Consider the following 14,752-nt stretch of genomic DNA (forward strand, 5'->3'; position numbering starts at 1 on the left):
ATCTCATAAATGAAATGAGTTATAGGCTCAAGTTACAATGTCCTCCTAGTTTTTCAAAGATGATTGAAAATGGCCTCAAAATTGAGGATGCTATGGTTAAGAAAGAGGAATTGAAGCTCTATAAAGAAGGAAATAATTTCTCAAACTCCTTCAACAATAACAGCAACAACAACAACAATCACAATAATGTTAAACCAAAATTTTGGACAAGAAATAGAAATGTTGTGAATGATGGAGTAGTTGACAATAATGTTAAACTACAACAACCTATTTTTCATATATCAAGTAGAGCACTAGTGAGTAATCAAGACAACAACGCTAAACCAAAATCATTCTTTCCCAATGTGTGCAAAAACATTACCAACATTGGTGAACCATTTCAATCAGCTTTAAAAACTCTTATTGAGAACAAATTAATTACATTACCAGAAGCAATAGATTTTGAGCCAAAAATTAAACCAAGTTGGTGGAATGATAATCATTTGTGTGAGTTTCATCGAAACAAAGGGCATTAGACCAATTATTGTCAAAGACTCAAACATGTTATTAAGATATAATCAACAATGAGTTCATCATAGTGGATGGTCAAAAATAAAATGAATCGCATGTGGCCTTCAAAATTTCACTGCCCAATTATGAAAATGGTGAAACATCAAATACTCAAAATGAAAAAGGGAAAACAAAAGTTAACTATTCTCACGCCTACGATAATGTAGTAAACATCATTATCATCAAAGAGAAAATGCCAGTAGAACTAGCGCATGTCATTACTTGAAGTAAGGCTAAGGTAACCTTCCCAGGAGTAACAAATAATGTAACATCTAACTTGAGGTAGTATAACATAGTGGACCAATTGCAAAAAACCCCCATGCAGATATTAATCCTAGAGCTCCTAAAACTCTCACCAACACATAAGGAAATATTAGAAAAGGTTCTAGTTGAAACCACAATCTCTAAAGACTTGGATGTGGATTAGTTCCAAACCATGATGAGACACCTCATAGCTCCTCATTGCCTATCATGAAGATGTGTCATTACAACATTCCCACAATCCTTTGTTGCACATTGAAGTTCTTATTCACAAAACGCATGTCAAATGCATTCTCGTAGATGGAGGAGAAGGCTTGAATATTTGTGCATTGAGTTTAGTGCATGCCTTAGGTTTTTTAGAAGAAGTAGTGGATCCTAGAAAGAAAATAACAATCAAAGCACATGATGAAGAAGAGGGATCCTCTAAGGGAACAGTGGTATTACCACTCAGAATAGGACCAGTTCAAAGAGATACAGTTTGTCAAGTAATGGACTTGAATCTATCCTATAACATTCTTCTGGGAAAACCATGCATCCATGATATGCAGAAAGTCCCTTCGACATATCACCAATGTGTTAAATTCCCTTATAATGGACAAGAGGTAACAATTTCAGCAAATTCAACTTAGTATTACAATAATCTAAGGCCAACTCAAGATGCCACAATTCCTCACAATAGAGAAGCATTCTCTCACATCCCATCATCCCAAGAGAAATTGTTGACATCAACCTTAGAAAATTTTGATAAGAAGCTAGAAATGAAGCACAAGGGAATGGGAGAGTATTCTCTACAGTCTATGCCACTTTCCCCAAAATCTTATGGAAAACTGACAAGTTCACAATCACAAACCCCACAAAAAGCTCTTCAAATATTTGACAGAGCATTTGTTAGAGCTGGGACATTATCTGAAGAAATTGAAGACAAAGACATCCTTAACTGGTTATACAAAGATGAAGAAGAAACCAAAGCAACACCTTTAGAAATCACTCCCCACAAAGCAATATGGTAATGGATTCAGAATAATGCAAAGAATGGGATACAAAGGAAAAGACCCTATTGTGAAGCATCAAGAACGAGTCATAGAACCCATCCAACCTCACTCTCAATAGGCTAAGGACAAATCTGGACTTGGGTATGGCCAACATACTCAACCTACACAAAGTCAGGATCACCATCAACATCACCAATGAAATATGAAAACAGCACAAAGGGAAAAATCATCACAAGAATTGGCACAACAAGAAGCAATCAAAAATCAAAGGGAAGAGGATTCTTATAATCATATCCAAAGAGTGCAAGCAAGTACAAAACCTGAATCAGAATAGGCGATAAAACTTGTATCAATTATTAGCAAACTTTTCTTGCCATATAACATCCATGTTAGATAGAGCAGCATAATCTTAGAGAGTGGGCTGGAAATAGACTCAAATGAGTATGAGTGGGATACAATCTCACCATCTGATTTGTGAAGTGAAAAAAATGAAGATAAATCAGGCTTAGGGTATGGACAAGTTACTCCAAAACAAGAAACACATTCTAGACGACAAAAAGAGGAGTATGACAAAAGACAAGAGGAACTTGGAAGCCAAAGAGAGGAAGCATATACTAGAAAACAAGAAGAAGATAACAAGAGAAAAAAAGAAGAATCAATTTCCAATCAGCAACGAGAAGAAACTGATGTAAGGCAAGAAGACTTGATAGCCAGACTAGCAGACGTACCCATTATTCCAAAAGAAGCAGAATATGAGAGGAGAAAAGCAATGGCAAAGAAAATAAAAGAAGAAGCCCACAATCTATGTGAATAATTTTGTAGATTACAAGCTAGTAGTGAAACTGACTTGCATGAGTGGAAATTTGATAAATATTCTTAAATATCTTTTGAATAATCTTGTGATATAAAAGATGTATATATTGATCTATTCCATTCGTATGGGGGCCAAACGTCAAAATATAGGTCACTTGAATGTGAATAAAAAATGATCGATTCTAACATCACTAAGACCAATTGTGGGGTGATCAGGAGAACGTATCCTGGGGAGAGTGATGTCCTTAACTTGACTGAAATAACTGCAAACTTTGACAACTCTATCATGACCATTGAAGTCTTTGAAATTAACCAATTGGACAATCCTTTACCCTTTATACACGCATAATTAATTGACTGGGAAACCACCGGAATCAATAAAGTCGACACCTTCCAAAACAACCATGCTATAGTCGTATATCTCAATGTCCTTGAACCCGTAACACCCAAAAGAGCTTCCACCAATGAATCTAATAATGCATATTCTAGTAAGGGGAGTGCCAAATCTTCTGGTCACAAAAGTAAAATTAAAGAATTAAAAAGAAGGTCTAATGTTGAAAAAACATTTTATGACAACATTAGACCAATATAAAGATAAAATAAAGGGCATAGCTGAGGGTGAAAACCTCCTAGAGGCGCCCGAAGATGGAAGATTTGACACCATCCCGATGTACTTTCAAGAGAGATCAGCTATCCTGATTGAACTACAAAAGCAGTCAATATTGGTACTCTAGAGAATCCTAAGATTCTTCACCCTATTGCATCTTTATTAGAACAAGAGAGAAAAGAATAGAGTGACTTCTTCAAGAGAATTCAAATCAACTTTGTCTAGTCATACACAGATATGCCAGGACTAGATCCATACCTAATCATGCATCACCTCAATGTCACTCCAAGAGCTAAGCCAGTCAAATAAAAACTCAGAAAGATGCACCCTCACATTTCTCTCCTTGTCAAAGTAGAGTTGAAGAAACTATTAGTTGTAGGATTCATACTAGTCGCATATCCAGACTGGGTGTCAAATATTATACCTATATCAAAACTAGATAAGAGTATCAGAGTGTGCATAGACTTCGGGGACCTAAACAAGGCATTCCCAAAAAATGATTTTCCACTACCGAGCATTGATATCATTGTAGATCTCATAGCAGGACATGAAATTTTCTCTTTAATGGATGGTTTCTCAGGGTACAACCAAATCAAGATAGCCCCTGAAGATCAAGAGAAAACAACATTCACCTATCCTTGGGGTACTTTTTGTTGGAACGTCATGCCTTTTGGACTCAACAATGTTGGGGCTACTTATCAAAGAGAAATGGCCACCATTTTCCATGATATGATGCATACCTGCATGGAAGATTATGTGGATGATATACTAGCAAAACCACACACCAGAGAAGGATACCTAGAAATTTAGACAAAATATTTGACAGGTTAGAGAAATACAAGTTAAGACTGAATCCAAAGAAGTGTGCTTTTGGGGTCACATAAGGAAAGATTTTGGGATATATCATATCTGCTCGTGGACTAGAGGTTGATCCAACAAAGGTAAAATCTATAATGGAAATGGAATCACCAAAGAACATCAGTCAGTTGCATTCTCTACAAGGGAGATTGCAGTCAATAAGAAGGTTCATAGCACAATTGGTTGATCATTGTCATCCCTTCACTCAATTACTGCACAAGAATGTTCCATTCAGATGGAATGAAAAATGTGAGGAAGATTTCACTCAAATCAAGGAATATTTGGTAACTCCACCCATACTAGCATAACTGATTAAAAGAAAACTAGTGTTGCTTTACATTTCAGCTACAGAAGTATCACTAAGAGCTCTCTTGGCGCAACACAACAATGAAGGAAAAGATCGATCAATCTCTTTTACAAACTCAAGAGAATCAAGAGCATTATGAATTCCTAGTGGAAGAACTCTTTTATCCATCCCGTAACTCCCCTGACACACAAATCGCCTGCAATATATCCGAAACCAAATCCTCACGTTATGTCCCAACATATCATTACTTGAAAGATAATATCCTTCCCCAAATTTATCACAAAACTAGAAACAAAACTTTATCCATCAATCCACTCATTATACCATTATAATTGATACCCTTTATAGATGAGGTCTGGACAACACTCTCCTCAGATGCCTCGAACGTGATGAATCTGAAAAAGCCTTAAATAAAGTCCATGAAGGTATTTGTGTCACACATTCAAGTGGTCTTATGATGGCCAAGAAACTCATACGCTTGGGTTATTATTGGCCCACCATGGAAAGAGATTCCTTCACATATGTTGAGAAATCTAAATAATGTCAGATTCACGGCAATCTGATAGATGCACCAACACAAGAGCTACATCCTTTGGCAGGATCATGGTCATTTTCTCAGTGGGGTCTAGACCTTGTAGGAAAGATTCACCCTTCATCTTCAAATGGACACAAGTTCATTTTGATTGCTACAGAATACTTTACTAAATGGATTGAAGCAGTGCCTTTAACAATAGTGACAAGGAAACAAATAGCTTCTTTTATCCTCAACTATATCATCTGTCGCTACGACATTCCCATCTTCATTATCACTGATAATGGAAGTCACTTTAAGAATCAAGATGTGCAAGATTTATGTGAGCGATTCCAAATCCAACATAGATTCTCAACACCCTACTATCCTCAAGGGAATGGTCAAGATGAGGCATCTAACAAAATGATCCTAAAATTTTTGAAGAAGAGAGTCAATGAAGCTGGTAAGGACTGGTATGTTCAGTTGAATCATGCTCTATTGGGTTATCGCACTAGCATCATAACACCCACTCAGGCAACTCCATATTGCCTTGTGTATGGGTCAGAATAAATCTTTCTAATTAAAGTAGAGATACCTTCTCTACGGGTGTCACTAAAGGGACTCATTCTACATGAGGAGCAGAGATTATACAGGTTACAAGAACTAGAGTTGCTACAAGAGCGTTGACCAAATGCTTCTGACCACTTAAAAGCATATTAGCAAAGGATGGAAAGAAGCTACAATCACTAGGACAAACCTAGAGTATTTCAGGTGGGAGATCTTGTCTTAAGAGAAAATCCATGCAATCAACAAGATCGAGAGAAAAAGGGAAAATTTGAACCAAACTAGCTAGGTCCTTTTGTCGTGGTTTTTGCATATGGATACGGAGCCTACAAATTATTATTACCAGAAGGTGAGTGGTTTGAATAACCTATCAACACAATGCATTTGAAGAAGTTTTATGTCTGAAAAGCAGAAATTTAAAAACAGTGAAAAAGCAAAAAATCCAAAAACAGTGGAAAAGAAGAAAATCCAAAAATAGTGGAAAAGCGTAAAATCCAAAAACTGTGAAAAAGAAGAAAAATACAAAAATAGCGAAAAATGGTGAAAAATTAAAAAAATCAAATATGAGGAAAAATGCAATTAAAACATATGGTGAAAACCTGGTAACATGCGCTATCTGTCAGTTGGATTTTTCATCTATGAGTTCATGCTTTCTTTCTACTTCTATATGTCGCATGTGTATATACCCATCATAAAGCTTCTTGTACATAATCAAGCAGTGCCATCTTGCCATGGCTAGGATCATCGTTGTATATCCATAATAAAGTTTATTTCTAGACTGGGGGCAAATCTTGCACCTAGCTACCGGCTAAATTTCACTTGGAGCTTAATCAAATAGGCAGAAAAATAGTTAGGCAACACCTGTCAAGTGAAAACTAAGGCACATCAAATCATCAACCATCAACTATCAAATTAAACATTACAAACATATATCAATGGATGATATCTTTTGACTAATGATTTTAACACTTTGACAACAATGGTTCAACTGTTATATCTTGATTTTTGCTATCGAGGTTCCTTAGTGACTCAAGGATGTCTTTGACTAGAGGAATAAGGAACATGATAGTTTTATTGTTTGTTGTCTATAAATTAATCACTAATATGTGTAAGTTTGTCTCAGAACATGATCATTAGAATATCATCGAAGACATTTCGGATTTGCACATAAGAATGATTAATACTGCCTATTTTACGCGAGCAACACTCAAATCATCTTGGTTCAATTATACCTCGATGCTTGTGCTAACTTGCAATATCAAAACCCAGGAAAGTAGTGCTCAGGTTATCATGGTTCAATTATACCATCGATGTTTGCACTCACTTCCCACATTTTAAGGCTCAATGATGATAAAAATAAATGACCAAGTGGCTGGTCCAATCGAAGCATTGCATTTCATTCGCATTTGCATATTTAAAGTAGAATGCATTTCATTTTGCATGGGATCACAAAAGATCATCTTTTCCAAGGCCAAAAGCTTCAAAATAGGTTGTATCTCTCTTATTAAGTGATTGAGTACATTGAACATTAACAAAATTAACCAATTCATCCATCCTGCATGATAAGTCAGTTCATTTTATCACATATGAGCATTGCATAATAACACATCATTCATATAGATCATTCAATCATTCATTCATATCGATCATTCATGGCATAAATATCAATCATGTATCATAGTGCATCATCATTGCATTGCACCCATCATCATCATTAATATACATAGGTAAAATCATAAAAACATCATAAAAATAAAAACATAATATAACATAAAAACATCTCACATGCATCACATAGAACATAAAGGCATACATCATGTAAATACTTCATACATCCATCATTTAGACTCCATAACCATATAGAAAGTAAAGCATACATCATGTAAATACTGCATACATCCATCATCTAAAATCCATAACCATATAAATAGTAAAGCATACATCACGTAAATAGTTCCACAACATAATCATATAGCAAGTAAAATGCATCCGTAATCACATAGGTCATATAGAGAAAATAGAATCGACTGCATATCATATCATCAAAAAGAATCAATGTCCAAGATACAAGGATATCACAAAAATATCTGAGATACATCACAATGATACATCACATGAATCATCAATATATCATCACAAAAGGGTGTATACATCAATAATCAATGTCCCATATCAGTGTGACCACTGGGACACAAAACGGAACTTTGTCTTGATGTGGCAGGTCTGGCAACACCAACTGATACCTCTGTATCTGGATCCTTGACTGGGGGATATATCTAGAGTGGCCCTCTCAATCCTCGGCTCTCAAAGTGGCTCCACCTCAATCTCCTGCTCATCTTTGAAAAACTAGGAGCCCTCTGATCAACAGGAACAACCATATAATATAGCTGACAATAATACTCAATCTCACGAGTCAAACAATGGATGGCCCTAATGGCCTCCCCCAACCTAGTCCCTGCAGACATGGTCACATGTGTCTCTGCCAGTCGGCACCTATCTAAGGCTTCATCTTTCTCTACAGTGAGAGAGGAAATCTGAGCCTCTACCTGGGAAATTTGTGCATGTGCTCGTGTCTGTACATGGGCCATCTATGCCTGCACTTGTGACTGTAACTGTGTCATCTGTACCTATAGCTAAGCTATCTAAGAATCTCTCTCTTCTAGTCGACCCTCTAACTATTGAACTTGACCCTGTAAGTCATTGATCTAAGCCTATTGCTGGTGGGATGACATCCTAATGAGGATCCGCCATGGTGCCTCTTCCTGTGATTGCTCAACCTGTGGTACCTCTGTTTGTTCCTTCTCAACCTAGGGGACATCCTGCTCTAGTGTCTGATGCACCTGGTCCACTAGTCCCGATATCCTCTTTCTGACCAACCTAGCCACCCAATCCATAGGTAGAACTCTAGTAGATCTAACATTGTTGGCTCCTAGCATGCATGCCAATGTCACTGCCACCACATCGCTGATGCCTCCTCCATCTCCATCTCCTCAATCATCATATCCTCCATTTCCATCCCCTCCACCATAATCCCCTCCATCCCCATCTCCCCCATCTCCCCCATTCCCTCCATCACCATCATCTCCTCCATCCCCACCTCCTCCCCCCTGCCATCCCTTGGTCATCTCAGAGCCCTACGTCATGGCCTCTCATCATCCTTATCAAAGTATGGCTCTGGCTCGTCAGGACAAGTCAATCTAGGAAACTTGTGTGATGTAAAGTGCACATCATACTCACCAGTCATCCCACTGTCAATGATACCGGGATAATAGTCCCAATTATCAGCACCCAATGATAGGTACTCCGCACATGCCTACTCATATGAAATAGTAGGCCCCCAAGTGGACACATCATGCCTCTTGTGTGCATAGTGGGTTGTACCCTATGGAATCCCCTCTATCCTACCATACTGTCTCAATACACTTGTGCAAAGGAATCTCTCAACAATATAAGGTCTAGATCCAATCAAGTACAGAGTCAAAAAGTCATAAGGCATCTCAACTACATCCTCTAGCTAGACCTTGCAATATATGTAAGGTCTCCATACAACTATGTCCAGGTCATCTAGGGCCCGCCTCCAATACTCCAGTTTTTCCTAGCTTTTGCTGGACAATAATACCTGGATATTCATGTGCATAGGGCCTCCCTATAGGTCTCTCCTATCTCCCAGTGGTCGTGCGATGGGAAGATGCTTTCAAGCCCATATTTGCACCATGGTAACCCCTATTAACAATGTGGTTGATCCTTGATATACCACTCGATGCAAATCGTGATACATGTGTGCCAACATGCAAGATCCCCATGAGAATCGCGTCCCCTATGCAACCAACTGCTCAAGGAGATGACCCCATCCAATGGATAATCCCTTTGACCTATGATCAGGACAAAGGAAGTCATCGACAAATCTTGCAAGCACAATAGGTAGTGTGGCATAATCTAGATCTAACATCTCCTGCCACGCAATGTCGTATCCGTCAATCTCATCATCATCAAAAACCCGCCTAAGTGTGTCAATGCCACCCTGCTCGCTAGGATCATAGTAGATGATCTCTCCCATCACAGGTATCCAGAGTATCTTGTACATATCCTTGAGAGTAATAGTCATCTCACTGATCGGTAGGTGGAAAGTATTATGCTCGCTATGCCACCGCTCAGCTTGCGCTGTCAGTTAACCCTTGGTTAATCAAATACCGGGGCATGTCAAGAAGGGAAGATAAGCTGCACCTATCAATGTGGTCTTGCAATTAAATCATATCAACATATTAGTAACTCAATTTATCTATCAATCTACCAATCTATCTCGCTCAAGTGAGATTTCTATCAAATCTCGTTGAGCCCCTATCAACGACTCTCACTTATCATGAGGTCGTTATCAATCCTCTCTTATCAGGCACATAAATCGAGATAACGAAACTGATCAGGAATCACAATCAATCAAGAGTATCTAAATCAAAAAATTTCATCAATTTGATATCGATCATCAATTAAACCTATCTTTACCCTATCGACATCAGAAATCAAATCGGATTGACAGAATTAGTCATCTTTATCAAAAATCTTTGGAGTGCTTCTATATCGATTATTAAAAATGATTTGCCTGACATTTTCGGGGAGTCCTTGTTCTCTCATCCACGTAATCATTTCCTCTTTGTTAACCACCGTGTTGGCAACCCAGTCAGCAGAGCCATTGGCCTCTCGGTAAATGTGGGATATGTAACTTTTTTTTAAAGTGCTAATAAGGTCTATAGTAGTATTGATGATGTTGTTGATCGACCATGAGGGCTTTGAGATCCCCTTAAGACATTTTATGATATTGTTTGAGTCCCCTTCAATCCATAAGTAGGGGCAATTCCATTTTTTAGCAAGAACAATACCTTGGAGAGCTGCCATTGCTTCAGGTGTATGGTTTGTTTGGGTTCCAATAGGGACAGCAACCATTTCCTTGCAAATTCCTTTGTCATCTCTAAGAATAGCTCCACAACCTGAAGGACCCGGGTTACCTTTTGCAGCACCATCAAAATTAACTTTGAACCAACCATAAGGGGGGGTTTTCCATCTAGCTTCAAGTCTTTTATTGTGATTGGGGTCAGAACTGTCGGCAATCTTCAAATTCCATGCACTTAAGATATTAGATTCCAGAGGGTTGTTCGAGAAACAAGGACCCTCAATGATCCCAATATTTTCCACAATCGCCCAGTGAATTTTCTGGAACATAATATCCTAATTGAGGGAGACATCCACAAAGATACGATTATTTCTTTCTTTTCATAGTCCCCATAGGATGTGAGGAAGACATAGCTGCCACGGAGATCTCAAAAAGGAGTTAGTCTAATATAAGTTCCAGGAAGAAAACATATCACTGATAGTGTTAGGAAACACCCAATCAATGCAAAAACTTTTAAGAAATCTTTCTCAGACTAAGGCTGAGTAGGAACAGTGGATGGCAAGGTGGTCCACAGACTCTTCCTCCTAAAGGCACAGAGTGCATCTATTAGGGAAGGCAAAGCCTCTGCCCTTTAGTTTGTCTAGGGTCAAGATCTTATTTTGGAGGATGGTCCACAAGAAAAAATTAATCTTGGGGGTAAGACCCTTAATCCAGGCTTTAGACCAGTAAGGATTACCAGAAGGGGTGCGGGAAAGGATACAATACATAGAGGAAATAGTTAAAGTACCTTTGGGTTCATGTTTCCAAATCAGGGAGTCTTCCTCTTTATTCAACTAGACCAAAGACAGATGGATCTTGAGCTTAGAAAGGCTAGGGTGAATGCTTTCAATGTTCTGCCATTTGTTACCAGACCAGTACTCAGCAACTAAGGAGCCAAAAGTTCTAATACAAGAGGGAGCATGGAGGGCCCATTCATTGATTTCAATCAAGGGTTTATCAAAAAGCTAGGGATCCTCCCAGAATTTAACTTTCCTACCATCTCCTACTTTCTAGATTACTCCTTTGGTTATGCTTTCTTTTTATTTAGAGGCATGATTCCATATGTGGGATCCATTAATACTAAGATCTAAATTGATAAAAGAAGAAAGAGAGGAGGACAAAAGAGAGGATTTACTTCACCAAATTTTACACCATTCAGTGTCTGAATGAAACATTCTCCAGACCTGTTTGGACAGGAGAGCTTCATTTAACGTTTGAATTCTCCTCAAGCCCAGAATTCCTTTACTTTTCGATCTACAAACCTGGTCCAAGCCACCAGAGACATTCTTTTCTTGTCCTCAACCCCAGACCATAGGAATCTTCTTTGAATTTTCTCCATTGCGTCAACATACTTAACTGGAATTCTTAAAAGACTTAGAGCATAAATCAGAATACTTTGAAGATAAACTTTAAGTAATTGGAGCTTTCCAGCCTAACTTAAAAGGGCTCCTTTCCAACCAACTAGTTTTTTATGAAATTTATCCACTAGAGAACTCTAGAAGGGATCGAGAGGTACAATTCCCATGGGGAGACCAAGATAGATCACAGGAAGATCAGCAATCCTACAATCCAAGATTTTGCTGATTCTCTGTTGTCTTCTCTCAAGAGTATTGATGAAAAAAACTTCACTTTTGACCCAGTTAATAAGCTGCTCAGAAGCAGAGGCGAACTTACAAAGAGTACTCTTCAAGATTTTAGTTTTAGATATACTATATTCCCCCATGATAATAGTATCATCGACAAACTATTGGTGGGAACAAATAAGGTCGGCAGAAGAAGGTTGGAGACCCTTAAAGGAGCCTTGCAAAACCATATTTTCCATAGTCCTTCCAAAGCATTATGCCATAATAATGAAGAGGATGGGGGAATAGGATCCCCTTGCCTTAGACCTCTAGAAGCTTGGAAGAAGGATGAAGGTGAACCATTGACAAGAAAAGACAAAGAGGCAGAGGTGATAAGTTGGTTGAGGAGGTCAATAAATCTAGAGGAGAAACCAAAAGACATAAGAAACTTCTCAAGAAAAGGTCAGTCAACCCTGTCATAGGCTTTGGAGAGATCAAGATTGAGGATGAGACCCTACTTCTTTGCTCTAATAAGAGAATGAATGTTCTCATGGACAGTTATAATAGAGTCAATAATTTTTCTTCCAGGAACAAAACCATTTTGTTGGTGATTAATTAAATCAAGAAGGACAGACAAAATTCTAGAAGTAAGAACCTTGCAGATAATCTTATAAAAAGAATTGCAAAGACTGATAGGTCTAAATTTGTCCATTGAGTCAGCACCTTGGGTTTTGGGGATGAGAGCAATAAAAGTACCATTGATTTCTTTCAAAAAATTTCTAGCCCAAAAAAATTCCTTGACCTCATTAGAGACATCTTTCCCAACAATATCCCAAAAATCTTGAAAAAAGAACATGGGGAAGCCATCTGGGCCAGGCGCTTTGTTACCATCAAAGGAAAAAATAGCATTTTTATTTTCCAATTTCGAAGGAATGGAAGAGAGGGAGACGTTCATTTGATCATCAATGAGACAAGGGATGTTGTGAAGAAAAGAAGATTGAGCTTCAACATCCAATCTGTGATCCCTCTTGAGCAGTTCTGAGAAATACCTTTTAGCTTCGTTCCTTATTTCATCCTCCTTGACCAACTCCTCATTATCTACCATTAGTTTGGTTACCCTATTAACAGCTTTATGCTTGATCATCGACATATGAAAGAATCTTGTGTTCCTATCTCCTTCTTTAAGCCAAATGCATCTTGATCTCTGCTTCCAGAAGGTTTCCTCTTTAGCAATGATATCATGGTATTTTTTGAGAGTCTCATTTTCATCAGCAAAGGACACAGTACTAAAACCATCCTTCTGGATTTGACCCTGTATTTTTTTAAGGTCTTCTTGGACTTTAAGTTTGGCCTCAAAAATATTCCCAAAGCTCGATTTATTCTAGAGTCTTATGTTATCCTTTACACTTTTAAGATTCTTAACAACTCTATACATAGCAGTTCCCTCAACTTGTATGCTCCACCATTTATGAATGTTACTTTTGATATCTGGGTGAAGGGTCCACATTTTTTTAAATCTGAAGGGGAAGTGTCTCCTTCTATTAATTGAGTCAGCAATGAAGGTGATAGGAAAGTGATCAAATCCAACCCGAATGTGGGCCGACAGAGAACGGAAATAATGACTGTACCAATCATCAGAGATGAGAGTCCTATCAAGGCGAACTTGGATAAGATCATTACCAGTTCTCCTGTTAGTCCAAGTGTAATTGCATCCCTGTATTTCCAAATCATTGAGAGCCTGAGAATTAATGAAATCCATAAGGGCCAACCTACTTTCCAGCTGAGGGGTACTTCCTCCAAATTTTTCCTCCTCTCTCAAAGGAGTATTGAAGTCTCCCATAACCAGCCAGCTAAGATTTCTGAAGGTTTGCCTGGCTTGAATAAGTTTTTTCCAGAAGGAATTTCTAGCCTTCAACGTATTGGGAGCATAAATGTTAGTGAGAACCCATGAAGTACCATCTTTTAAATGCTCAAATTTGATACAAGAGAAATTATTTTCCTGAATAATAACATGTCCTTGCACAGTATTAAGGTTCCAGATGGTAGCTATTCCTCCAGAAGCACCTTCTGAACTACCACCACTAACATTACCATTTTTGAAAAACTTCAAAGATTCAACTTTTTCTCTACTCATTTTGGTTTCCCGAATTAGAAAAATATCAGGTTTACTGTCCCTTATCATATTCCTAATGATGTCATGTTTATGGGGATTATTGAGTCCCCTTATATTCCAAGAGATAATCTTCATATTTACTTACCAATTCCTAGCTCCTTAAGAGTCTTATGGGTCCCATCTACAATGTTCTTACTGGCCTCCTTGTCTCTAACTTTATGGTTAGAGGGTCAACTTGGGGAAGAGGAGATATACCCAACATCAACTTGAGCTATTCTGCTGGATTTCCTTAGGAGAGAAGTTGAGGCACTAGTTCCTTTCTTATTCCTATGTTTTGGTATTTTCCACTTAGCATCTATCTTAGGAGCGGCTTCTGGGTTGCTGAGGATTTTGGAAATTTCTTCTTTGTTACCCCAGTTAGGGGTTCTGGAAGCATTTGAATCACTGTTAATTATTTTTGACCTCTGGTCTAAGTCCGAAAGGTTCATACCCAGAATTGCACATTTTTGAGCTTCTTGTATTTCAAAACTTGGCATGAGTAGTGAAGAGTCAGTCTTTTCTTCTTGGGAGTCAGGGATCTCCCCTTCCTCAAGTTGGTCATCTTTCTCTTGTAGTTCCTTTCCCTCATAAGTGTCAGCTACTACTTCAGTTATATCATTTGAAGATTCAGTCTGATCTTTCAGATCCTCTG

Source organism: Cryptomeria japonica, chromosome 1 (assembly GCF_030272615.1).
Source record: "Cryptomeria japonica chromosome 1, Sugi_1.0, whole genome shotgun sequence".
NCBI classification, from domain to species: Eukaryota; Viridiplantae; Streptophyta; class Pinopsida; order Cupressales; family Cupressaceae; genus Cryptomeria; species Cryptomeria japonica.